This window comes from Enhydra lutris, unplaced genomic scaffold (assembly GCF_002288905.1).
Source record: "Enhydra lutris kenyoni isolate GAN:26980312 unplaced genomic scaffold, ASM228890v2 scaffoldscaffold1, whole genome shotgun sequence".
Classification (NCBI taxonomy): Eukaryota; Metazoa; Chordata; class Mammalia; order Carnivora; family Mustelidae; genus Enhydra; species Enhydra lutris.
Window position 1 is genome coordinate 81,739,523 of NW_019154085.1, and position 11,610 is coordinate 81,751,132.

At 40.7% G+C, this 11,610-nt stretch overlaps 1 pseudogene; it reads right to left on the reverse strand.

Annotated features, from left to right (window-relative positions):
* Positions 1–10,226: 10,226 nt before the first annotated feature.
* Positions 10,227–10,619, reverse strand: LOC111140849 (annotated as a pseudogene).
* Positions 10,620–11,610: the final 991 nt, after the last annotated feature.

Consider the following 11,610-nt stretch of genomic DNA (forward strand, 5'->3'; position numbering starts at 1 on the left):
ACCCTACAAGTAACAATGTATAGGGAGCTTCCTGGATTAATTTTGGGCAGGGTTGATCCTAAAGATGAAATAACTAGTTACTGTCAGCAAAACAGCCCAAGAACCTTAGAGTGCAAAAAGTTCTGTGCAAATGAAAAGTTGTTTCCTACCATAGACAGCTTCAACAAAGCAAAAAAACAAAAGATAGAAATAGCAATCACTGGTACCTGGGTGGCTCAGCTGGTTAAGCACCCAACTCTTGATCTCAGTTCAGGTCTTGACCTTGGTATATGGGTTCAAGCCCCACATTGGGTTCCACACTGGGGTCCACACTGGGCTCCATGCTAGGCATGGAACCTACTTAGAAAAAAAGAAATAACCATCAAAGGATTGCTATGTAGTATCCAGACTATATAAAGAATTTCTGTAAATTGAGAAAACATGAACAGCCCAACAGAAAAGCAAGCAAAGTTATGAGCAGGAAACTCATAGAAAATTAAGTGCAAATGACCCAGAAACATTTGAAAGGATGATCACCTTCATTTGTAACAAGGAAAATGACAGTGAGAGAGCAATGAAATATATTTTTCATCTGCCAGATTAGCAAATATCTAGAAGTTTGATGTTACCAAAATTTGGATGAGAAGTATGGAAATTTTTACTTTTATATACCACTAATGAGAGTGAAGAGTAAAGCAGTGATGCCATCTGTAAGATTAGACAACCGTAAAATGTGCCCTCTTTGGAACACTGTATCTCCTTGATCATCCTAGAAGTACTTCACACATGTAGAATGAGGCCTCTACAAGGGTGCTCATTAGAGTATCACTTATTTAACAAAGTATGAAATGGTGCTTCTCTGTTGTCTTCTCCCCCAACCTGAAATCAATAGGTACTAACCCCCTCACATCCTAAAGAGATCCACTAATGATCCCTCAGATTCATTTCCTAAAGATACCTGGAACTAAAGCTGCCAATACTGGGGACATGATGGGAAAATAGCCTAAGAAGACAAACTAACAAGGAGAGACAGAATCTAGGTTTTTCGGGATATCATTAAGCCAGTGGCACTAAACTTCGGAGCAGTTCCACATGGGAATTTCTTGTTTTGAGGTAGTCAGTCTCTATTGTAGAAGGCATTTTTAGCTGGGCTTTCTAACCTTCCTTACCCAATCATCCACTTATCTCTAAAATTAGTGCTCAATTTATAGTCTTCCTCTTCACCTTAAGCCATATCATCCTCCCAAGGATAGACACTGATGTATGATTCATGACAATATAGGAAGGTAACACTTAATATTAATAAAAACTATACTTCGAACCCTTATTATGTGTCAAATGTGAGACACTTTATTTGTATTATCCCATTTAGTGCTCACAACAATTCTAGAAGTTGGGCACTAATATGATCTCCATTTTCCAATGAGAAAACAGATGTGGAAAGGCTTATAGCTTCCATGGAGTCACCTAACTAGAGAGTAAGTTGGGCTGGTCCCTGAGGCCAGACCACTCTTACTGACCCACCAGATCATATTCTCACACTGCCTTTCTTTATATTCAAGAACTTATTAAATCTTCACAACAACAATTTTAGGAACTACTAGTACTACCATCTTGAGAAGTTCTAGGTATAGATCATTAAATTTTTACAACCATAGAGATGAGCCAACCAAGGTTTAAAGAGGCTAAATAATCACACAGCAAATAAATGACAGAGCCAGTATTTGAACCTGTCTGTAAGGATAATGACAATAGTGATAGCTATCATTTCTTAGCAACCTACCCATTCCAGGACCTGTGCAAGCTAGGTCCATGTGTTATCTTCTCTTACTTTCAGAAGTCTACTGTCAGAGATTTTCCTTTTGACATATTAAGAAACTAAGGCTGAGAAAGTTTTAAAAGCCATAGGTTACAGAGCTAATAAATTGAAGAACTGGTATAATGGGTTAAAAGTAGCAACAAATCCTTCGTATTTCCTGCCATAAAGAGTTGAAGTCTATTTTCCTACCACTTGGAGGATAGAATGGAGCCAGAAGTTACTAGAGTAATTCACTTGAATGTTCCTGTGGCATCTCAAACTCAATATATAAGTCTGAGCTAATTGTCTTATCCCTCTAACATAAATCTTTGTTATATGCTTGATTTTGATAAACCAAGACTTAGAGTCAAACAGATAGGAAATAAACTCCACCCCATTTACTCCCAATCTTCAATCTCTGAATTGAATCTACCTTATGTATCATTGCCTAATTAATCTTCATTAAATGCACCTCTAAAGTTAGTGTCCCATCGAAAAACTTTGCATGGGTTTCCACTATATAGCCCATGCATGCCCTGCCTCTTCCCCTACTTCCTTATTTATACTCTAAATTTCAGCCAGAATGAACTATTTATTGTTTCTCCACAGATATCTCCTTGCCACCCCCCGACACACACATTCACGATTTTCTGCCTTTATGTCATTGCTGTTCGCTTAAAATTCTCTTCTCTTCCCCAGTGCAATCTGCCAAAGTAATAATCACATTAAATACTATCTCTTCCTTGGGCTTTTTTTTTTTTTTAATGTCTGGAAGTGATTTTTCTCTCCTTTGAATTGCCCATAAAATTTTCTTTTATTATTTTAAGTATTAATCTTGTGTTATAGTTATTTACAAAACAGTTGTCATTCCTTTTCTAGATTTCAAGCTCCCTAAGGAAGAGAAGGTATCTTAATCATCACTGTATCACCTACAGTAACCTCCTTTAATCTTACACATAATAGGTTTTGAGAATCTGGGGATCCAATAAATGTTTTATTCTCTCCCTGAGTCAAAACCAACTGAGGAAGACATTGACGTCATATTGGTGGAGAAATATCAGCTTCATTATTAATAAAAACTAGATTAGAAAATATAACCAAATGACTTGATATTATACCTCTAAAATAGTAGGCTTATCTACCCTCTCATGGAAGAGCTAGGTAAGTTCAAATCTTCCCCAGGACCAAGACTGACTGGTGTAGAACCAGACCAGAATATACTGGTTCAGCATATGATGGATGCATGGACCACAAAGCCTACATTCCTCTCCCAAACCCTCCCAGAAGAGAAAAGAATGACAAAGCAGGGACCTGAGATATTTGAGAGCAGTTGAATCCCCTCTGCTTGGTAACATGAGGATTGGCCTTGATGAAGATGATGAAATCTAAAAGGATATTCTATCTTCAACTAACACCCAATCAGATTCATGAAACAAGGAATAGAAGAAAAACGATTTACGAAGGGGAGTTTAGAGATGTATGTGAATGTAATAATAATGTTGGTACTCGTAGCAATATGCATTGAAATTTACAATGAGTTAGAGCATTGTCCCAAGGTTTTTCATTGTATTAATTCAGTTATCATCCCAATAACTCTATGAAGCATGAATTAATATTATCTCCATTTTATAAAAAAACTGGGATACAGAGAATTTTAAAAATTCATCCAAACTCACACAGCTAGTATGTAGCAGAGCTAGAATTCACACACAGCCTCCCTCTAGAACCCAACTATTCATAAGCTGAAAAATATTAATGGCCCTTTTCATACTGCTTTGCTATTGAAACCTTCCCAACTCATACTCCACTTCCCCATCCCTAGCAATTTCAGCCACTCAAGGTTTCTCTTTGTCACAAATAGGTTATTATTGATTTGGTAGCCTGCAAATGAAAACTATCTGTTACCATGTGATCAAACCATTATATGATGCATCAATAATGAAATCCCAGATTACTTTCCAGAACCCACATGACCTTCCAGAAGTAGCGAAAAGCATACTTCAGTTGTTTTATTTTTCATTAACTTGATTTCCATTGTAAAATAAGTATTCAAGTGATAGTCTCTTGTCTGGAGGTGCCTCTTTCCCCTCACTCCTATTCCCCCAAGCCAGGAATGTGTTGTGTTTTCTTTAAAATTTTCAGTTTACTACTAAGGCACTTTACTTAGCGAATAAAACATGATAGAGGCTGTGTGACATGAAGGTATTTGTAGGGAATGAAAAATTCCTTGCTGATTAAACGCAGGCCTGGCAGACTAAACTGGCTGTTTCTTGGGACATGCTGAGTTGGCACAAATCAAGAGCCATGCATTCTGAAGAGAAGTAGGTATATACAACAACTCGGATATTGAAGACAGTTGCCTCCATTGCTGCTACCAGTTCAAAGCTCCAGAAAAACACCTCCACACAAGCCTAATAGGAGGTAACAAACTCCGCCCAGCATTACTGCAAGCAGAGATGTAGTGCTCCCACTTTAGAATTCCCAGAATACCCTGGAATGTGTGAGCCAGTTAGGGGAGGTTAGAGAGGGAGAGCAAATAAGGTAAAGAAAGCAACACACACGGACTGATTCAATAATGTCACAGACATCAGTTAGTTGCCTTTTGATGACCGATTTAATGAAAATCAAGGTTTAAATTATCTTTGGGGGGCACCTGGGTGGCTCAGTGGGTTAAAGCCTCTGCCTTCAGCTCAGGTCATGACCCCAGGGTCCTGGGATCGAGCCCCGCATCTGGCTTTCTGCTCAGCAGGGAGCCTGTTTCCCCCCCTCTCTCTGCCTGCCTCTCTTCCTACTTGTGATCTCTGTCTGTCTAATAAATAAAAATAAAATCTTTTTTTAAAAAAAAGGAAAAAAATAAATTATCTTTGGAACATGGACAAAATCTGGGTACAGTCTGATATGCTCTAACACACTTGAACAGTCCCTCCTCACTCACAACCAAGCCTGGGATACCCTGTAGGAAGCGTCAGCAATTTCAGTTAGCTGCCCAGTGACTGTCCCTGTATCTGCTCCTGAACCTCCATGCCTTACCCCACTTGTTTTGTTTTGGCAAATCCAGCCTCATTTTATTCAATAATATTTATTGAGCAAGGGGCCCTACAAAAAAATAAACGCATTCTCTACCCTCATTAAACTTGTAGCCTAGAATAGAGAATATGTATTCCTTTGGGAAACACTTAGATAGTTCTTACCTCATAATTACATAGAATCATACAGATATTATTATTAATATATTATGTATGATATTAGTAGTAGTAGTATCTGTACTAATCTTACTTCCTGTTGCCTCCTGCTTGGTTTCAGCCTCTCTGCTTATTTCTCTGAGATTCATATTTTGGTCAGACTTTGATTTTGTTTCTTTTTTTTTTTTAAGATTTTATTTATTTATTTGACAGACAGAGATCACAAGGAGGCAGAGAGGCAAGCAGAGAGAGAGGGGAAGCAGGCTCCCTGCTGAGCAGAGACCCCCCGATGCGGGATTCGATCCCAGCACCCTGGGATCATGACCTGAGCTGAAGACAGAGGCTTTAACCCACTGAGCAACCCAGGCACCCCTTGATTTTGTTTCTTAGCATTTTCTTATAACACCCTGAATTCCATGTTCCTCAGAGAACTGATCAATTTTGATAATTCTCTGTCCTTGTCTCTCTGTCCCTTTCTCTCTCTCAAACACACACACCCCGTTCCCGATACCCAGGATGAGAGCTCGGGTTCAAATGCCTCAAATTTAAACAGATGCTTCTCAACCTTTAAATTGACTAACTGACACCTTAGTTACAATTGAAAGAGGGAAATTTTCCTTTTCCTGCTCTAGAAAAATCATCCATATTCAAAAGAAAGGTAGCATGGACCTAATTGCTAAAAACCACTTGGTAAATGATCCAAATTAATTACTTAAAATTTTGTTTCCATTTAAAATGTAACTGTTGAATGAGCAATTGCTCTGTGGAGGGATTGTATACATCTTTCCAGTCAGCAGGATGTTCAAAATATGTTTCCAAAGAACATGAGTTACGATGATTTCACACTTGCCAAAAATAATTATAATTCCTATTTTGAAGCCAACAGAAGCTCAGATGCTTCTGACTGTGTCAGATCTGACTGGAAACAGAAGCCTTAAGTCAATGAATCATGAACAAAATCATGTATTGATACTGATATTGCGTAGGGCACTGGGTAGACCCCAGCGGCTTGCAGTGTAAGAGAGAGACAAAGCTGTTGGTGAGAACAATGGCTTCACCACGAAAAAACAGCCTGAATTACATGCCAGTGAGTAGGACAGCCCTGCTAAGCATCTCTAAGCTGGAGTGAAACAATTACTGGTACCCTTTAACTCTTAAGGGGATTTCATACCTAATGCCAAAGCAAGGGTATGTTTTCTCAGGATTACCACTGTATAGAATATAGTAGCATTTTAGCAGTGCCTATGACACATGGCAATGGGTAGTGTGGGAAACATTTTTTCTGGCTGCCCAGCAAACATGACCGCCCACGTATTACGTTTAGGGATTGACCCCCTCCGCACTCTCAGTCCATGTGGTTACGGTGCAGTTAATTCCACTTTCAGCTCTGGAGTGTGTCACATGACCCAGGTTTGGCCAGAGCATTATTTTATATGTGCCCATTAGTAATTCACAAGCATGTCAGTCATGCGGAGACTCCCAGATTTGTTGGAGCTGTCAGGTTGGCAGTCTTCTTTCATGCTGGACTCCAGACAGAAATATTGTGAGGCTGGGGATACTGCAACTCTCTCGTCACCACTGGGAGCCTTAGAATGAAGCGTGAGTATAACACGCGTGGCTCTTCATATGCATATTAAAGAGAGAGAAGTCAAGAGCTTCTGGGGCACCTGGGTGGCTTAGTGGGTTAAGTGTCTGACTTCGGTTCAGGCCATGATCTTGGGGTCTGTGGATGGAGCCCCATGTGGGGCTCCCTGCTCAGCAGGGAGTCTGCTTCTCCCTTGCCCTCTGCCGCTTCCCCCAGCTTGTGCTCTCTCCCTCTCTTTCTCTCAAATAAATAAATAAAACCTTAATAACAACACAACAACAACAACAAAAGAAGAATTTCTTACCCCTGGATTTTTCAGTTATGTGCACCAGTGAATTCCTTTCTTCATCTAGTTTGTGTTTGAAGGTTTTATATGTTTTGTTTTTGCCTACCACAACTTGCAAGTGCAGTTTATTTTATCTTAGGCAAGCAATGGCTGATTTGGGAACTAGTCCTTAAGGAAACTCCCTTTCTCTTCAATCCCTTGAGTCAGTGTTGCTTTTTTTCCAGAAACCATGACTCATGTGGTTACAGCCGTGTTTTGCTCCCTCTGTGAGCAAATTTTTAAGTCAGATTATCTCTACCTTCCACTTAATCCTGGAAGTTCCCCAAGAGCCAGTATGGGTGGGACTCCATCACCCTCTTCCTCCTTACCACCTCATGGTACTGCCACTTACTGGCTATGGGGGCTTTGGAAAACCCTCTTCTTGCCTACCCCATCTCCTCCCTTCTCACAGTCCCCTCTGCTAGAGTCCTTTCTCCCAGAAGTTCTCTTGCACAGCCATTATTGAGAAAGGTCTCGCTTACCCATGGAAAATGTGAGCATCATCTCCTACCATTCTGTTTCATGACCAAGTAATAATTGTTAACATATCCTGAATCAAAGTGAGGAGACAATTATTGCTAAGAGATCTACATGGATTACCTCATATGATCCTTTCAACAATCCGATGTGTGGGTTTATTATTCCCACTTCAGGTAACAGAGGCATAGATCAGTTAAATAAATTTTCCAAGATCATACAGCCAGTAAGTAGCACTAATGTAAGATGGGAAGGAATACTGCGTCCTCCCGTGAATCTCGGAAGTGCGGTTTTGGACTCCACTCAGGTAATGCCGATTTATCTATGTCACAGGACTGGGGCTGGGTAGGAGAGAATGAGCCCAGGGTCTGGCAGAGACTAGATGATTCAAGTAGAGATAAAGTAAAAGAATAAATGTAAGATCTGTCTTTTGGTAGAAAAGAGAAGAACAATTTATTATTATAAGGAAACTGGCATCTTCCGATTTACAATTGCTTATAGCAAAGCCTGTTCTGGAAAGACGTGATGCCTCACAAATTCACGTACCTTTTATCTTTGAAAGGCACTGCTCCAGACCTTGTTGTTATGCGTTCTATCTGCATTCTTTTCCTATCACCGTGTCTTCTACATATTCACTTCATTAATTCAGCAGTTTTTTGGGCTTTTTTATTATGTACCAAGCACTGCACCAGGCATGGGGATATAACCACAGCAAAAAAGTTCAGTGTGCCTGCTTTAAGGTGATCTATATGTTACACAAATAAGTACTAACTCAGTGTTGAGACAAATGTTTCAAAAGAGAGATGATGGTCACACTTGTGAGTCTAAATGGGAGAAGTGGCCAGTGAGGGAGGCTAAGCAAAAGAGAATGAAAAAAAAAAAAAATATATATATATATATATATGATAGATAGATAGATAGATTTGGAACACATTTATTCAGACCCTCAGTCTCAACATTTTTCCAGTTGATTTGCTCCACCTCCACTTACTCCACTTTTGTTCCTTCCTTTCTTATTCTTAACTTCTCAACACTTTTATGAAGGCCCATAACCCACCCAACATACTGCCTAACCTGGCCTGCCCTTCCCTGTCTATTTCCCAACCTCTGGGTCATTCTCCAGTACTAGGTTCTAATCAACATGTATATGTCTTCATGCCTGTGTCTCATTCCACCTGCCTTTTCAGTTTTAAAATCATATAGCTGTGATCATACTGTATACATGTGGCAAACAGCCAACTGCCTAGCTGGTGTCTTCTATGGTTCCTTCTTCCATAGTAGTAGAATCTTGATTTTATTAGATTTATTAATGCACTTGGCCAAAAATACTGTTTCTCCAGCTCCATTGAAGCTAGGTGTGGCATATGACTAAGCTCTAACAAATGAGAGATAAGCAGAAAGATGGTATGGGAGCTTCCAAAAAATTCCTGAAAAGGTATGTGGAATGAGCTGTTTGCCTCTTACTCTTCTATGTCTCTTTCCATTTTCTGCTGGCTAGATTATAGATACGATGTACAAAGGAAAAAACACTCCTGTCACTCTGTGTCTCTCTGCTCTCACTACTCTACCTCCACTCAGAACACACTACTTCAGAACACTTCTGGCCAGATGTGTGGGGTTTCCACATACCAAGCAATTCTGCAATAATATCTGGGTGTTGTAAAATTTAACTCAACTCTGAGACTATCTACCTGGATATAGTGCCAGACCCCACAGGCTAAGGGCTCAGTCCCCTAAGACTGCCCCCCCAACCCACCCACTGTAGATGGCAGGTGAAAGCTCAGGTTGTCACCTATGCTTCTTACAGATGCCTATAAATCAGAGGTTCACAAAACACACTCCCTGGGCTGGATTAATTTGTTAGAGTGGCTCATAGTACTCAGGAAAATAGAGTATGTACTAGATTAGCAGTTTATTATAAAAGGATGTAACTCTGGAACAGCCAGATGGAAGAGACGCATAGGGAAAGGTATGGGGGAAGGGGTGTAGACCTTCCATGTTTTCTCTCCGCAGCTACTCTCCCAGCACCCAATTATGGTTGGTTCCTCTGACAGTAAGCACCCCCATCTTTATGAGTTTTCAAAAAGAATCTCATTAGGTAAACTAACGAGTTTACTCATTAGTTTTTCAACCACTAATGTGGTTGAAAGGTGTTTGTTAAGAATAACAAAGGACACCTATATTGATCGCCTGATCACTTAGGAATTTCCAAGGGTTTTAGGAACTCTGTCCTAGAAACCGTGAAGAACACATATATATATCTTACTACAGGTCACAATACCACATGGTGGCTGGAGCTAGAGCAGCTATTTTGATCCATGAGGTGATCCTGGAATGGAAGTCCGCTAGAGATATCCCACAGGACAGAAGGAGCCTGAGTTCCAGAGGGGGTTTGGAACAGAGTTGCCATATTGACCCTAGGCTGCCAAACTCCTCAAGAAAATAAATTTTGATTATACTTAAGCCACCATTGTTCTGAGCATCTGTTACTTTCTGCCCAATTTAATTCTAACTAAAACAGTGAGGCTTCTGGGAACACCCCTTCAAAAGACGACATGCCAGTAGCATGAATTTTTTTGCTTTGCTTTTCTTCTGCTTTCTGCCTGTAGCATAGACACAGGGGCCAGTGCATGAGCAACTATTTGAGCCAACTTGGAAGATTATAGAAAGAGATGGGGTGCCTGGCGACTATGGAACTGCTTTGCCATGGATTCATTTTGTGTGAGAGAAGTGCAAACCTCTCTTGTTTAAGGACTGGAGTTTTAGTTCTTTGGTACTAGCAGCTGAACACAATTTCTAGCGGATAATATTTATAATTCTGTAAAGAATCTCCTTTATCCACTTGACATAACAAAGCTTCTTTTATGCAGTTTTAGAACTTTACCTGACAATCTGCTGTGAGCACTCATCTACATCAACTGTCAGTAGATTTTTGACAGTGGTGACAGGTACATAGGTAACCAGCTGTATGGCTTTCCGTGTGTATTGTCATCCTCATTGTGTTTCCAGAAAACTGCATTTGGATATGGGATGGAACATTCTTTATTCCTTTAACCCAGTTAGCTTTGTTGAGCCTTGGTGTCAAAGGTACCTCTGGAGTTCCCCATCTCCTTCATGGGAAATTTCTGGATCTCTTTGAGTGCCCACGGGGCACGCCTCTTGAAACCCACTTCATGGATGTGCTTGTGGATGTTGATGATGAATTCTCCAGTCGTCACCTCCCTGATGGCAGAATGGCCTTCTTTCCTCTCCACCCTTCTTTTTCTGAGCCATTCAACAGGGCTTCTGTTGGAAAGGAAGAACTCAAGCTATTGTGGGAGAGGGAAAGCAGCATCGACCAAGAGCATTTTCAAGTCATCAAAACTCTTTGTGATTATATTGTTAATGTCACCATTATATTCCATTGCCTAAGTGAGCCATGATTTAACCACATGAGTTCTGGTCTTAAGAGGTTTATGAACTTTTTCTCATTTAATTGCCATTCTAAGCCATGCTTAAAAAGTATTTCACACTTGGGGCACCTGGGTGGCTCAGTGGGTTAAAGCCTTTGCCTTCGGCTCAGTCATAATCCCAGGGTCCTGGGATGGAGCCTCACATTGGGCTCTCTGCTCAGCAGGGAGCCTGCTTCCTCGTCTCTCTCTGCCTGCCTCTCTTCCTACTTGTGATCTCTGTCTGTCAAATAAATAAATAAAATCTTAAAAAAAAAAGTATTTCACACTCAAGTGCAATTATTACACATGTCATTTTCTACCAAGACTCACACTTCTCAGGTTTCTGGTTTCCTCATCTCAAGCTATTTGATGAAGAATATTACTTTGGGTCTGAATAAACTCAGTGCCCTTGGAGGTACCCACCTCACTCCCTAAGAGGAGGGCCTCGGTAAACTTCTCTTCCGATGAGAGTACAGTGTTTCCCTTCCTGACCCACTACCTGTGTGCAGTTTCAAACCCTCCATTCTGACATTCTGGATTTCAGGCTTTTGCTTGATGCCTAAATTTTGTCTGTTTGTTAGCTTCCCCTTGGATGACACCTCAGTGGTACCGTCTGCCTGGATTCTCATTTTCCTTTAGACGCTGTATGTCTGCTGTGCCTCCTGCAGCCAGCGTGCCAGGCCCAGCCCACTCCTGCGTCCAGCCTGGGTCATTCCAGGTAGAACATCGAGTAATCTCCCTGTGGGCTTATGTGGTATGTTTTACTTATTGGGTGAATTTTCCTTGGGTATCTCGGGTGTTTAACATTTCCATACCGCCAGGCCTCTAACTCC